Source organism: Myxocyprinus asiaticus, chromosome 18 (assembly GCF_019703515.2).
Source record: "Myxocyprinus asiaticus isolate MX2 ecotype Aquarium Trade chromosome 18, UBuf_Myxa_2, whole genome shotgun sequence".
In the NCBI taxonomy this organism is placed as follows: domain Eukaryota; kingdom Metazoa; phylum Chordata; class Actinopteri; order Cypriniformes; family Catostomidae; genus Myxocyprinus; species Myxocyprinus asiaticus.
The window spans coordinates 265001-281529 of NC_059361.1; positions in this window are offsets into that span (position 1 = coordinate 265001).

Below are 16529 nucleotides of genomic sequence, written 5' to 3' on the forward strand. Positions count from 1 at the left end.
CTAATCCACAGGGTCGTATTGGCTATCGGGAGTGGTGGGAATTTTCCCAGTGGGCCGCCAGCAGGTCAATGTGCATATAATATAAAAATGGTCAATACATGAACACATACACTTTAAAGTATCATATTATTGTGAAATATATTTCATTTGAACCTTGTGTGACCACGTGTCCACATGTGTGGACATTGTATTTTGACTTCGCTATATGCAACACATAATTTAAATGAATAAAAACTGACTGAGTACAGTTCACAAGACTCTAGTCTGTCATTTAAGGGTTAAATTTCTAGCGCACCGAGTCGCGTGACACAACAACATGAAGTTGATTTCCGTGAAGTGCTTCTACGGACGCAGTACCAACAAAAGTGCCTCTGGTAAGAAATCTCTTGAAGTGTTTTCATTGAAACTGTTTGGTTGTAAAGAGGAGAGTCTCTAGTTTAGTTTGATATGCCGCTTTAAAAAATCTGTTCGTTTTTATATTTTATTTTGTTATCAATGTGCAATACGGTTCTATTCATTATAATTAGTAAATGCATCCTAAATTTACTGTACATTATCACACTGAGAATAAATGGATGCTTCCAAAAACTGATAAATGTGTCTTTCAGAGGCTTTATATGGAGTTAGGATGAAAATAAGGTGCATTTCAAACTGTTCTGAGACCAGTGCAGACAGACAGCACACTGGAGGTTAAGTCATTCACTAAATAGGGAGCAAGGGAGCATCCTATAGCTCTCTATGCAGTTAAGTGCATTCACTCCTAAAATCTGATCAAAAGTTCAGTTTCAGGCTGCAGATGATGTTTGGATCACTCAACATGTTTGACAGACATGTGACAATGATAATCAGTACATAGATTCAGAATTTATAATGTATCATTTTATTTTAACATGGTTGACAGTGATTGGATGATGCTGGACATTACTTTGAATCAGAATTAATTATGATAATTTATGATTAACATCTCAGAAACATGAATAATCAACACTCCTGAAACATAATTTAAAAAAAATATGACTTGTGTTATTTAAAATTTCACAACTTAGTCCCGCTGTCCACATATGTGGAGTTTATATTTTAGGAAAACTATTTGCTTTAAAAAAATAAATAAAAAAATGCACACAACATTCACGCGGGGGTCTCAGGAGGTTAAAAATATATATTAAAAAACAGCCTCTACATTGATTATTGCTAAATATTAACACGCCATGTGTTATCATTTCTATTAATGACTTGATGAATTATTAACTATTGGAGACTTAAAACTAAGACTTTCTGGCCTGCCCGCCGGGGAATAAGTTGTGTGTCTGGTCTTATCATATAGCTACTGGATTTTAAATTGCATTGCATTGAAAATTATTTTTTTATCTTTTTTATGTAAAGCACTTTGAATTGCCATTGTGTATGAAATGTGCTCTATAAATAAACATGCCTTGTGACACAGGGCCACGAAAGCAGCAGTTGTGTGTTTTCTGCCTTAACTGAAATGATTGAGGTTGATCTTTAATTTTATCTTGTTTACTAAATAACTAAAGATGTTTTTATTTGCTATTAGTCTATTAACCCTCCAGCTTTTGCATAAAGATAAGAAACCGAGAGGAAATCCTGAGAGTAAATTTAAGTTGTGAGTCATCAATTAAAATCATTGTTTCAGGACGTATGGATCGATCAGTTCTATTTATGCACAACATAGCCTATAAAACTCATATATAAATCAATAATAAAGATAATAGATAATCCAGTGAGCTGCATGAATCTTGAAATTGTCGGTAAAATTTGGTATTCCAATCTGACCCTGCTAAACCACTAACCCTCTCCAACTGTTTGGTACTATTCCAAACCGCAAGTATAAGCACCTTCCCTCAGGATTTAAGCCTTCAGAAACACACAGGCGCTGATCTCTCTGAAGGGTCTCTAACCCAAACAGAGTATTGAATAACATGCTTGTCCATCCAAGATGTGATCTACAGAGGTCAGCTACTGCAGAGGACCTGCGAGTCTGTTGAGTGAAGCCAGTCGAGTTAAAAGCAGGTAAGACAATCCTCTCCTCCACAGGCTTGCAGTTGATTCATCCACCCACCGGTGTCCCATTTCCAATACTTGAGTTTTTCCTCTACGAGCATCCAGATCTATTAGCAACATTTTGCATTCCCTCCCGAGATGTCGCAGCAGCGCTGCAGATTTCAGGGACCTGCGAGGGTGCTCACCGCCTGCCAGTGCTCCCGTTCTTCATGATGGATGATTCCGGTGGCTGGTTGGGACGGATCGTCTGCTCTAATGGCTCCCTGAGGAATCCAATCAGCAGCGACTGGAGCTCAGTGAATAAATAACGGGCCGCAGGGCCTCTCTCGACCAGCTCAAGGTACCAGCAGCACTCTGTGGTTCAGAGTCAGCAAAATGATATTCAGAGCAGTAGGAGAGGCAACATCAGTTATATATACTCTGTTCTGAAATGGAGGCTTACCTGTCATTGTGTACACAGTCAGCAGGAAGTTAAATCCACACTGAAGGCCAGTGTAAGGTGTGTTGGCTTCTCTTCAAACACCACATTTGGCTCCAAAAGCTCCACAAAGAGATATTTGTACTGTCAGAAAGAAGATCTGAGAAGCATTGAGCTCTACAGTGACATGTTCCCTCAATCTAAAGAACCATGTGTTGGAAGGTGAATAGGCAAGAAAAGTGAGACTAAGAGAGGGAAAATTCACTAAGAAATAATTACACTTGCTATGCTTGTTGTTTGCATTTTATTTTCACCTGATTCACTAAATGAATTATGCAAATGAGGTAATGGTGCAAACATGCCCTGTGATAGGAACCAAGGCAGTCACAAAAGCTGCTTTTCCACTTTCGGGCCAGTGCGAGCAAGGGCTATTAACTGGCCAGCCGGGGCCAATAGCCTCGGACCACGAGCCGCAAGACCAAAATTGATCTTCGTTCCATCCATCGGGCCAATAACTCCGCAGTGTTACCCAAAAACCTGCCCTTAATATGTTGCCCTGGCTCCATCGTCACACACCTTGCCCATTTCACAAGCAAGAGGGAAGCTCAAGCTGAGATATCATGTTATGTAGTTATTAAGAATATCAAGTTTATATCGAATGTAAACAGCAAGATAAGTTAGCGCAGACAACTCACCGACTGTAACTGCCATGGTGTCCCAAGTGGTCTCTCCACTAACAGCAGGACGATGTACCAGCACACCATCTATGAAAGTTCACCGAACCATGGGAAGTAATTTCTTTGGGCACCATTTTGTCCATTGGGTGTTTTAACGGATTTGTACTGTGCCTGCATTTTTTTAATTTTTCCCGAACCTGTACCATTGTGCGCTGGATACACAAACTGGAAAGTTCAGCAAAACTCTGCCTTTGACATTAAACCCACCTCAATCCCCAGTTGGCCTTGTTTGGCCCAAGGATAATCGGTGGGCCAAAGGCCATTTGCCGTTGGCCCAGAGAAAGCCCCAAGGAGGAACGATGAAGCCCCGGAAGTGACAGTGGAAATGCAGCTAAAATAGCTCAAATGAACACTTCTGCAATAGATGTGCACTTTCCTAATGGTTACACCCATTCGCTAAAAACAGGAAATCAAATCAACAGCAAACCCCAATGAATACATTCTGTAAAATGTGAAATATAATACTTAAAACGTCCTTTGAACACCTCTTAAAATACTGTGATGGGAGAATGATCTTCTGGCTTTATTTTACTTTAATTCACACAAATCAGTCAACTCTTTAACATGCTAAAAATGCACTCGATGGTGCAAATCTCGATCTTAGCCTGATTATAACACTCTTCCCCATTATTTGATGAATTAGTGCGGCAATGATCAATAGAAAATAAGACACAGGTTCTTGTGCTGAGATACTGCACACCAAAGTGGCACAACTGTTTAGTTTTTAAGGCATTACAGCAGAATTTTCTGTAAAGCTGCTTTGAAACGGTGTGAATTGGGAAAAGTGCTATACAAATAAAAAGGACCTGACTTTAGTAAATTCAGCCCAGAGATTTAGAATAGTGTCACAAAGTGGCAAGTGGTTGAAGCAGATTTCTTGTGTAAAACTGAAGAAATAAGGCAGATTCTTACACATCTTGGCAAAGGAATCCATTATTAATCTTAACAGATGGCTGAGAACGAAAGGATTCAACAAAACGGTTGATGATGCCAATATTCCTCTGAGCAGAGTTCCTGAAATGGAGCATAAAAATCAACAATATTTAGGAGGAAGAAAAAAAATGCTCTTAAGCAAGTTCACTTAGTGACATACAACATGAAGCTAATTGCTAAGTGTTGAAAGTCTAGCGCTCTTATTTCATTAACAAAAGCTGTAACTGAAAAGAGTCCAAGAAAAAACTCATAGCCGCATTTTGTTACAAAAGATGTTATAACAATCCATCTTTTCACAATTGGTGTCTAATTGTGTTTCTGTCTACAAGTCATTTATTCCTTTCATAAGATGCTAAATATCACAGCACAAGAAAAATGGGTCTTCCCTCTACCATCAGTTTAGGGTAAACTGTACCATTAACTCAAGTGTATTGTTCTCTAATGTTTTAAATGGCTGTAGATTGTATAAAGAGTCTGAAGCTGAAGTCATTCAGCAGTTATATACTCTCAAATTAGCTAATAATATTCTGCAGCGTGATCATATAAACAGTGATTATTCCTTGTTCAAGCTTTCACTACAATAAAACCCATTTGTATGCACATCAAGTGAGAGGATAACTGCACATTATTATAGTTCAGTGTCTGTTCAACACGGACCATTACTATATGTAGAAATATGTGACCAGAAAACTCCATCAAATGTGTTGACGGTTAAAGGTGACTCATGTTACACAATAATGTGACATAGTATTACAATGCAAATAGGATTATATTTCCATCTTTTAGCAGTATCATGAAGTATATCATACACAGTAACCAAGACTAAAATATGATTTTCCTATGAATTATTAACATTTTATACACAGTACTGTAATGCCAACCTCTTCCTCATTCAGATATACTTACATGAAAATATGAAATACAATTTTAGAAAATAAATCATAAATTAGTTCTGAGTGTGAAAAACTGGATGTCAACATAATGTAGCCACTGTTGGGAAGAATTGAAATGTGCGGAAGATACTGGAAAACCAAATAATGTACTGTTGTAAAGAGCTCTGTGATATTTACTTTGGTCGGTATTTAAAAATGTCATAATGATTGCAGACCAACACAACTGCCGCTCAAGCAAATATCAAATATTTTTTATCTTCGGCAGCAGCTGTTGACGCACACGGACACATCAGAGTTTTAGGTGCATGAGCAGCACACAGAACTGCCCCACCTTGTGCCGTGTTCTGCAAATTACCTTGACAATACTGTCATGCTCGTGTTAAATGGCTCTAATATTAGCAGTGGGCTTCTCCGGTGTTTTCGGATGTAGCATTTGCAGTCAAATCATGAGATATAACATCTCATCAAGTGCTAATTACTACTGTGTTGACTCATTTGTATGTATTTTCCTCAAACCAGTCAGCAGATAGAGACTCAAAAAGAAAGGTCAGTATAGACGGTCACGGTACGCTAGCAGGAAGAAGGACCCAAGCAGGAATGAGTGAAAGTAAATATTTATTAAAACAACAGGAAAACAGGCAACACAAAACTCTCACGGGGGAGAGAAAACAAACCAAAACATAAACTAGAATAAAGACAAATAACTAAGACCGACCGGGAACAGGAATAAAACTGGAACAGGAACAAACAAACTTAATAACAAAACAATTCGACAAACACAAGAGGAAAGAAGGCACAATATACAGTTGTGCTCAAAAGTTTGCATACCCTTGGAGAATTGGTAATATATGTACCATTTTTAAAGAAAACATGAGTGAGCAGGCAAAACACATTTCTTTTATTTCTTATGGGATTCATATTCAACTGTAGGTTATAACAGAATGGCACAATCATAAAACAAAACATGACAACAATGAAAAAAATGAAATGACCCCTGTTCAAAAGTCTGCATACCCTTAGTTCTTAATACTGTGTATTGCCCCCTTTAGCATCAATGACAGCGTGCAGTCTTTTGTAATAGTTGTCTATGAGGCCCCAAATTCTTGCAGGTGGTATAGCTGCCCATTCATCTTGGCAAAATGCCTCCAGGTCATGCAAAGTCTTTGGTCGTCTTGCATGAACCGCACGTTTGAGATCTCCCCAGAGTGGCTCGATGATATTAAGGTCAGGAGACTGTGATGGCCACTCCAGAACCTTCACCTTTTTCTGCTGTAACCACTGGAGGGTCAGCTTGGCCTTGTGCTTAGGGTCATTGTCGTGCTGGAAAGTCCAAGAGCGTCCCATGCGCAGCTTTCGTGCAGAAGAATGCAAATTGTCTGCCAGTATTTTCTCTTAACATGCTGCATTCATCTTGCCATCAATTTTCACAAGATTCCCCGTGCCTTTAGAGCTCACACCCCCCCAAAACATCAGTGAGCCACCACCATGCTTCACAGTGGGGATGGTATTCTTTTCACTCTAGGCCTTGTTGACCCCTCTCCAAACATAGCGCTTATGGTTGTGACCATAAAGCTTTATTTTGGTCAAATTACAGTGTGCCAGAAGCTGTGAGGCTTGTCAAGGTGTTGTCGGGCATATTGTACCCGGGCTTTTTTGTGGCATTGGCACAGTAAAGGCTTCTTTCTGGCAACTCAACCATACAGCTCATTTTTGTTCAAGTATCGTCGTATTGTGCTCCTTGAAACAACCACACTGTCTTTTTCCAGAGCAGCCTGTATTTCTCCTGAGGTTACCTGTGGGTTTTTCCTTTGTATCCTGAACAATTCTTCTGGCAGTTGTGGCTGAAATCTTTCTTGGTCTACCTGACCTTGGCTTGGTATCAAGAGATCCCAGAATTTTCCACTTCTTAATAAGTGATTGAACAGTACTGACTGGCATTTTCAAGGCTTTGGATATCTTTTTATATCCTTTTCCATCTTCATAAAGTTCCATTACCTTGTTACGCAGGTCTTTTGACAGTTCTTTTCTGCTCCCCATGTCTCAGTATCTAGCCTGCTCAGTGCATCCACATGAGAGCTAACAAACTCATTGACTATTTATACACAGACACTAATTGCAATTTAAAAAGCCACAGGTGTGGGAAATTAACCTTTAATTGCCATTTAAACCTGTGTGTGTTACCTTGTGTGTCTGTAACAAGGCCAAACATTCAAGGGTATGTAAACTTTTGATCAGGGCCATTTGGGTGATTTCTGTTATCATTATGATTTAAAAAGGAGCCAAACAACTATGTGATGATAAATGACTTCATATGATCACTATCCTTAAATAAAAGACCATGATCAGTCATATTTTCAAAATCAATGCCAAAATTTCACACTTTCTGCCAGGGTATGCAAACTTTTGAGCACAACTGTATAGAGGAAGACACATGCGGGACAATCAACATGACACAGACTAAACAAGGAGGCGTGGCAAGAGGAAACAAGCGGGCAGGGTCAAAAGAGCACATAGCAGACAAAAAACACAACAGAGCCATGAGCTCAAACACAAAACAGAGACCAACACGTTAACAGATAACAAGAAGGAGAGGGCTGTCAGACTGAGGTCATGACAATAGACTATTATTTCTTTATATAGGGATAATTTGATATAAAACTAAATTGAAAGGACAAATTGAAAATAAAGTAGAAATAAAAACTAAATCAACATTCAAAACAATAATAACCTTGGTTGTAATGACTAACACAGCTTTCACTTTCTTTAGTGTACACCGATCAGCCACAACATTAAAACCACCTGTCTAATATTGTGCAGGTCCCCCTTGTGCCACCAAAACAGTGCCAACCCGCATCTCAGAACAGCATTCAGAGATGATATTCTTCTCACCACAATTGTACAGAGCGGTTATCTGAGTTACCGTAGACTTTGTCAGTTCAAACCAGTCTGGCCATTCTCTGTTGACTTCTCTCATCAACAAGATGTTTTTTGTATTTCCTGTGTGTTTGCAATGCAAGAGTAAGTACTAGGACTGTATGTGGGAAAGGGGCTATGCACTCATTACTCCTTGTCCTAACCAGATGCAACGTGATAAGATTCCAGCGACAAGCAATCTGTCTGTCCACACCAGGCGCGACACGACATTGAGATATACATACACTAAAATGAGGATAATGTAGATAACAGAGCAATTACAGATGGAACAGTATGTTTATTGAACACAACTCATTTTCTCACATGAGCTCTGTAACGCTTTCTACGGCAAACCCCGATAAATAAACAATCACACAAATACACAGGGAAAAGTTACGTTATGAATTGCATCTTTAATTCAGTCTGTGTGATTGTTTATGTTAATGCGATACTCCTGTTGGGAAGCAGAGAGAAAGTCAGAATGAGCCGGTGTATATATCCCCACTGCCATTCTGAACCAGTGTGTGTGTGTGTGTGTGTGTGTGTGTGTGTGTGTGTGTGTAAGACATCAAGCACAACATTCGGTAGGTGTGTGAAACCCTCGGCCAAAATCAAGTTGTTCTGAACCGGCTAGTGAGATGCCAACTTTAATATACTGCAGTAAGTATAATTTTAGACCCATTGGTTGACTGTGTTGTCTGGTGCGACGTCGCAGAAATAGAAACCATTTCAAAAATAGAAAGCCATTTTCACTGTCGCTCGTCATGTGTCGTGGCTGGTTAGGACAAAGACTCTGATTAAAATGGAAAATATACCTTTTATCGTGTGTCATGGCGTCGCATCATGTCTGGTTGGTACTCTGTGTTACATATTTTAATGTTTTTGAATTTAATCATATCAGTGTTTAAATTATGTAACATTGACACTGTAATGTCAAATATACAAATCATATGAAAAATACATTGTAAAGGAAAGCAGCTGGCTAGTTCTCCATATTTACTATATTTACACATTACAGTTCATTCAAGGTGTACCCTTTATCAGTTCATGTGTTTCCTGTCTTGAACCCATGACCTTGGCAATGCCAGCACAATACACTACCAGCTGAGCTCAGGAACAGTTATATAGAAATGATCTATATAACTACAGTATATTATATCAATGAGCTGGAAGAGTTGAAGCCACAGCGACCATTGAAGAAATGTTCAGGTGGTTCAGCAGTCTGCTTTACTGTCAATACATGTTGTTGACAGCTCATTGCATGTTGTTGACAGCTCAGTGCTCATTATATTGTGCACTGAGTTTGGATTGAAAAGTTAAAAAGCAGCGTGTGTCCAGGGAAAAATCCATCTCAGTCCAATCTGTCTTTGAATTGATCTGCACCTGTCAGAGGCCAAGAGAAGACGTGTTCAGATATCTGCTGCTGTTCACCACATCCATTCGTGCGTCTGTGATTAATGAAACCTGATTTATGCATGGCATGACCTGCACGCATGAGTACTGATCTGAACAGATGCAAACATCTGAGAGACAAGAATGATCAACGAGTGTGAGACTACAAACAGGAATTGAGCTTTACAGAGTAATCTTTCCCTCAGGTTTGTCCTTGCCCTCAATGCCATCTGATTATATCTTCACAGGATGGCTGTTCTCTGTAATCTGATGGAAAGTGGCATTTTGTGATGACAGTGTTCTGGTTTATATCGCTGACTCCTGATTTCACACCTAGTGAGATTAAACGTTGTAAAAGCACACAGGCAGACTGCCAGTCTGTAGAATTAGCATGTGATGTATAGACATTCATTCGGCCTTGGGGATAGTCAATTTGTTTCTTAATATACTAAATGTTCAGACGGCCAAGACACCCCTAAACAAATCCTTTTTATGAGTCACCTGTGTTAAAGAATTTACTGTACTCGTCCAGGTCACTGTCAGCTGTATTATTCCTTTAAAGGGTTTGTTGCAACCACACCCTGAACCTTTAAGGGGTCATGATATGAGGAATCTTTTTCCTTTATCTTTTGATATATAAGAGGTCATTATACTATAAAAACATACTGTAAGTTTCAGAACTCAAAACTTCCTCCTCTCTGCAAAAAGAGCATTTATTGAAACCAATCTGCAAAAACGACTCCTTCTCTACTTCCTCCACATTGTGATGTCACACTGTTGTGGACATTTGCATCTGACCGCCTCCACAATAACACAACAATGCCTACTTTATCTTTATTCACTTCTGTAGCCATGCCCAGCAGCGGTGAGCAGTGAAATGGCAAGTAGAGAGAGCAGGTCAGTCAATCATAACAGTGGGCGTGTACTGTCAAGTCTTAAAGGAGCAGCAGCACCAAAACAGGCAACAAACTGCTTAAAAAATTAAATAAAAAAATGATATGTGTCAAACGCAATTCACATACAGAAAGCAAACAAGCCAAGCCATGTTTACTGTGCATAATCTTAGTTTTCTGTGTTACTCTTGGAGATAAATAATACCATAATCTATCTAATTATGACTGCCTGATAAAATGCACTTCATTGTGACAGGGGTGTTTCCACTGCGGTACAGCTGTCAGACTTGTTTGTCTGGACTGAGCACCGCTTTCTGAGGAAACAAAAAACATTTCAACATATGAACTCACTCACAAAAATCTCTACCTGAGACACAACAACATACTTTGTTCACTTCTCATTGTTGTTCATCCACATCTGCTCCATTCTCCCCCTCTCCTCCTCTTCCTCTCATCACAGAATTACCTCAAACCCACCGAAGATCTATATGTTCAAAAATACCATGTCCTATGTGTACAAAGAATGTGACTTATATGTTTAATATCATTTAAAAGGTCTCAGTGTGACTGGTGCAGTGGTCTCTATCTCACCACAGTAGATCTACTCATAACAAAGATTTGATATTTAGAGAAATCATGTCTCTGATGTAGCGGTGTGTGTGTCTTCCAGGGGTCTTCAATATAAATTACTCACAGGATTTAGTCAGTTGTGTCATTGGATTCAATTCCAAATTCCAATGGAAAAGACTATTGTTTCCATTTGGTGCAATTATCATTCTGGTCTGGATATTTAAGAGAAGTTTGCCATTTTTGAACATATAACACTATGTCTTACTATACAGTCCGGTATACATCTTTTAGTCTTAACATTCATCTTTGAGCTCTTGATGTTTTAAATAGTTAAATTTGATTATTAAGGATTCCCCTGAACTAATTATTTCCAGTAAATGATGAGGAGTCAGGTGTAACCACAGTCCTGTGGATAAGAGCATTACTGCGGCCCATTAATGAGAGAAGCAGAATGCACATCATCTGGGACCGTCAGTCACTCACTTATCGCTCATATAAACAAGTTGTACATATGAGACTAAGCAAAACTATATTTTTACATTTTCTCATTAAAATGTGAGTCTTTTTTAACCATGCAAAACACACCGCCATAATGCTAGGGTGTAGTGGCTGGTTGTCAGGGCGTTGCTATGCAGTTGCTAAGGGGTTTTTAAGTGTTTTCTTACTAGTCTAAGTCAAAAGAGTCTGTAATCAAATCTTTATGATATTCTTTTCTCTAGATATATCGCTCGAGCCGTCCCTCAATTTACATATATGATATATTTTATTTTTTAAATCTGTTTTATTGTCTGCCAGGTAAAAATTGTCCAGTTCAAACTGTAAATAAGGGTCTATTATATTATTTTTAAAAATACATCACAAATGCAGTTCACACTAAACAATTGCTTGAATACACCTCTTCTATGATGAACATGTTTTTAATTACTGAGGTCAAAGTCATTGTAATATATATATTTATATATGGGATTTAAAGTAAAATAACAAAACAAAAATAAAAACAATATATGTGGTATAACCGTCCCAAGGCAGTAAAAAACAACAACATTATTTTGTCATATCATTAAATACAAACATTCATGATATTTGAAAAATAAATAAATAATAAAAATAAAATAAAAATCCCTTTCAATGAATGATTGTGTTACAGTCTCATGTATTCGTGTAAGGTGCAAGGACAGCATTTAAATACATTTACTTGGTGGTTGCACCACATGACATTTTAAAATAAAGTCATTACATTTTATTGTATTTTTTTTGGTAGAAAATGCTATAAATGTTTTTGTTTTTTAATTTGTGAAACAAAATGGACACAAAAGATTACATTTATAGAATATTGACACGTATGTTTTAAACCTGACTTATATTAGTGAACCCTGAAACCTCTGACTTAAAAGTGAACTGGTTACAATGTGATCGTGAGATGTACGTATTAACCCCGGCTAGTGTGTTTCTATGCATCATCCGATATAATGAGAATACAGACCCACCCAATAATCGAAGCCTCTGTTTTATTGTCTACCAGGTAAAAACTGTCCAGTTCCTAAATAAACTGCTCCAATATTTATAGAGTTTACAAATAAGGGTCAAGGCTCCTTCAATGCTGAAATTCATGAAAAAAGAGAAATGCTGACATGCATGATGCAGAGTAATCTTTTATTAATATGCTTAGGACCCTTTTAGACCCTCAATATTGTGTGATATTTTGGTCATATCGTTAAATATCAATATTCATGAGAGAAAAAGGCAGGTGGTGCCCTAGACGACTGCCTAGTTCACCTATGCCCAGAAACAGCCCTGCCTTAGCCAAATATATTTAAACTCAGTTTTTCACAATTTCTGACATTTAATCGTAGAAAACATTCCCTGTTTTAGGTCAGTTAGGATCACTACTTTATTTTAAGAATGTGAAATGTCAGAATAATAGTAGAGAGAATGATTTATTTCAGCTTTTATTTCTTTCATCACATTCCCAGTGGGTCAGAAGTTTACAAACACTTTGTTGGTATTTGGTAGCATTGTCTTTAAATTGTTTAACTTGGGTCAAATGTTTTGGGTATCCTTCCACAAGCTTCTCACAATAAGTTTCTGGAATTTTGTCCCATTCCTCCAGACAGAACTGGTGTAACTGAGTCAGGTTTGTAGGCCTCATTGCTCGCACACACTTTTTCAGTTCTGCCCACAAATTGTCTATCGGATTGAGGTCAGGGCTTTGTGATGGACACTCCAATACCTTGACTTTGTTGTTCTTAAGACATTTTGCCACAACTTTGGAGGTATGCTTGGGGTCACTGTCCATTTGGAAGACCCATTTGTGACCGAGCTTTAACTTCCTGTCTGATGTCTTGAGATGTTGCTTCAATATATCCACATAATTTTCCTTCCTCATGATGCCATCTATTTTGTGAAGTGCACCAGTCCCTCCTGCAGCAAAGCACCCCCACAACATGATGCAGCCACCCCCATGCTTCACGGTTGGGATGGTGTTCTTCAGCTTGCAAGCCTCACCCTTTTTCCTCCAAACATAACGATGGTCATTATGGGCAAACAGTTCAATTTTTGTTTCATCAGAGCAGAGGACATTTCTCCAAAAAGTAAGATCTTTGTCCCCATGTGCACTTGCAAACTGTAGACTGGGTTTTTTATGGTGGTTTTGGAGCAGTGGCTTCTTCCTTGCTGAGCAGCCTTTCAGGTTATGTCGATATAGGACTCGTTTTACTGTGGATATAGATACTTGTCTACCTGTTTCCTCCAACATCTTCACAATGTCCTTTGCTGTTGTTCTGGGATTGATTTGCACTTTTCGCACCAAACTACGTTCATCTCTAGGAGACAGAATGCGTCTCCTTCCTGAGCGGTATGATGTCTGTGTGGTCTCATGGTGTTTATACTTGTGTACTATTGTTTGTACAGATGAACGTGGTACCTTCAGGTGTTTGGAAATTGCTCCCAAGGATGAACCAGACTTGTGGAGGTCCACAGTTATTTTTCTGAGGTCTTGGCTGATTTCTCTTGATTTTCCCATGATGTCAAGCAAAGAGGCACTGAGTTTGAAGGTAGGCCTTAAAATACACCCACAGGTACACCTCCAATTCAGTACACCTCCTATTTCTGGAATTTTCCAAGCTGCTTAAAGGCACAGTTAACTTAGTGTATGTAAACTTCTGACCCACTGGAATTGTGATATAGTCAATTAAAAGTTAAACAATCTGTCTGTAAAAAATTGTTGGATAAATTACTCGTGTCATGCACAAAGTAGATGTCCTAAACGACTTGCCAAAACTATAGTTTGCTAATATTAAATCTGTGGAAAATGCGTTTTAATGACTTCAACCTAAGTGTATGTAAACTTCTGACTTGAATTGTGTGTGTGTATATATATATATATATATATATTCTCCACTTTGAAAAATATATTTGAAGACTTTATTTTTAATGAATGATTGTGTACAGACTCATGTTTTCAATGTGCATTGAAAGTATTTAAATACCTTTTACTTGAAGGTTACACCACATGACATTTTTAAATAAAGTAATTATTTTTTATTTATTTGTGAAAACAAAATGCACAAAGATTAAATTTTTATAATCATGACACGTGTGTTTTAAACTAGATTTTTAAAACATTTTTCATTTTTATCACCTCGGACAAACTTGTTTGTTAATGACCCATAAATATTTATGTATGAATTAAATCTAACGCACATGTGAAAAACAGTTTTCCATTTTCTTGTATTTTGAGAGTTGAAGTGACACTTCCAATATATTCATCTACCACATGCATGTAATCACCAACTGATACACAAAATCTAATTTCCTCCACGTTTTAGAAAACTCTTTGAAAGATGGCGACTGTATAACCTGAGAGAGCCGCTGGTCCGTTGTTGTACAATCCCTCACTAATCCTCCATGTGTCCTGTAATAACAGAGAGGAAGAAGACTTCATGTATCACGCACAGAACTGCCTCAAAACACACTGTGAATCTGCCTCAGGATTCTGGATTCAACCAGTGAGATCAAACAGCCAACAGATCATCTGCAATTTTATAATAATATTTGCTTGATAACAGCGGACAGATTTTCTGTATCACAACATAATAAGAAAAAGGCACTCATAAAGGAATGGTAAGCTCCTCTCCTTTACCACAGAGCCCACTCGAAGAAAACGGCAACACTGTAATGATGAAGAGGCTCATGAAAACCAGACGCAGATGTTTTGATTTCCTCCAGCGCTGGTCATGCTGGATCTGTGAGCTAATGTCTAATCAAACAGATCAAAATATGCACTTATTGATTAAGAGGCAGGAAATCATATCGCGTGTGATGGATGCCTATGTCGTATGTAATAATCTGTGAGATTTCTCACAATATTGAGATCACTGAACTTGTGATAAACTTTAGGTCAAGATTACGAGCGAATGCTGCGGCTGCACTTTCTGATGGTCATTTATAAATCACTCCTGTTTCTTGTCAAATAATACTCCACTTGGGCAAAAGTAAATGGAGTCCTCTTAATTAAATGGTTAGGCTGGACCATTTCATTAAACTGAAGACAAATCTTAATACATATAGAAATGATTAACTGAAATATTTAACGAGAACATATGTGTGTTTACTGTAGGTGTCCAGATACTTCTGACCTGACAGTGTCACTACAGAAGAGATAATGACCATCAGACCAATCACTCATGCTTAAAGTTAGTTGAAAAACAGGCACATTTATATTCATGTGTCATCTCAGACGCTCTAGCACCACCATCTGTTTAAATTAACACTTATGTTTATACTCATACCTTTTGAACCTATTATCAAAATTATTTGATTATAGGTTCAAAATACATATTTATATTCATTAAATTATTTTCAATTTCCATCTGACTAGATTTTCCGCCATTTTGAATTTTCCTCCTAGACCGTAACTCATCATCTAGGGACACTGGGAATAAAAAGTTATTAAAGCTTTATGATAGACCAAACATTTCAACGAATTTGACGGCAAGCATGCCAAAATGGACTTGAGGCTGTATCTTTGCCACACTTAGGCGTATTGACACCAAACTTGGGATATGTCACAGCCATAATGACACAGTTTTGGGACAGCAACACCTAGTGGTCAGGAAATATGAAAAAGTGTCATTTTTGCTTATAACTTCTGAATAGTTCAGCCTAAAATCATGAGGTTGGTCTCTTTAGATTCCTTGGGGGCATAATGAGTTGAATGAGACCCAATTTTTCTATGTCAGCCATTTAGGGCATCGGCCATTTAGAATTTTGTCATAAAATGCTATATTTTACAAACGCATTGGCGTGCGGTTACGGAACTCAGCATGCATCATCAGCACTGTGCCCTGAGAGTACCTATAAAGTTTGGGACCAGTGCCACCTTGTGGTCAAAAATTATAACAAAATGTTTAAAAATGCTTATAAAGTTTGATGAATTTGACCTATCCTTCTGTGACTGCTCTCTATAGATTCCTTGAGTCATGCCGAGTACGATGATAGCAAATTTGCCATAGTCAGCCATACTTCCTGTCCACCATTTTGAACTTTATCGAACTCCTCCTAGGCTGTAAGTCCAATTTGCACAAAATGTGTCATGTATCATCTAGGGACACTCACAACATTAAGTTATCAAAAGCTTTTCCATAGATAAAATGGTTCTCAAATAGCACACCAACGAATTTGATGTAAGTCGCCAAAAAGCATCTGAGGATGTATCTCTGCAACGCTTTGCAGTATTTTCATGAAACTTTGTATGTGT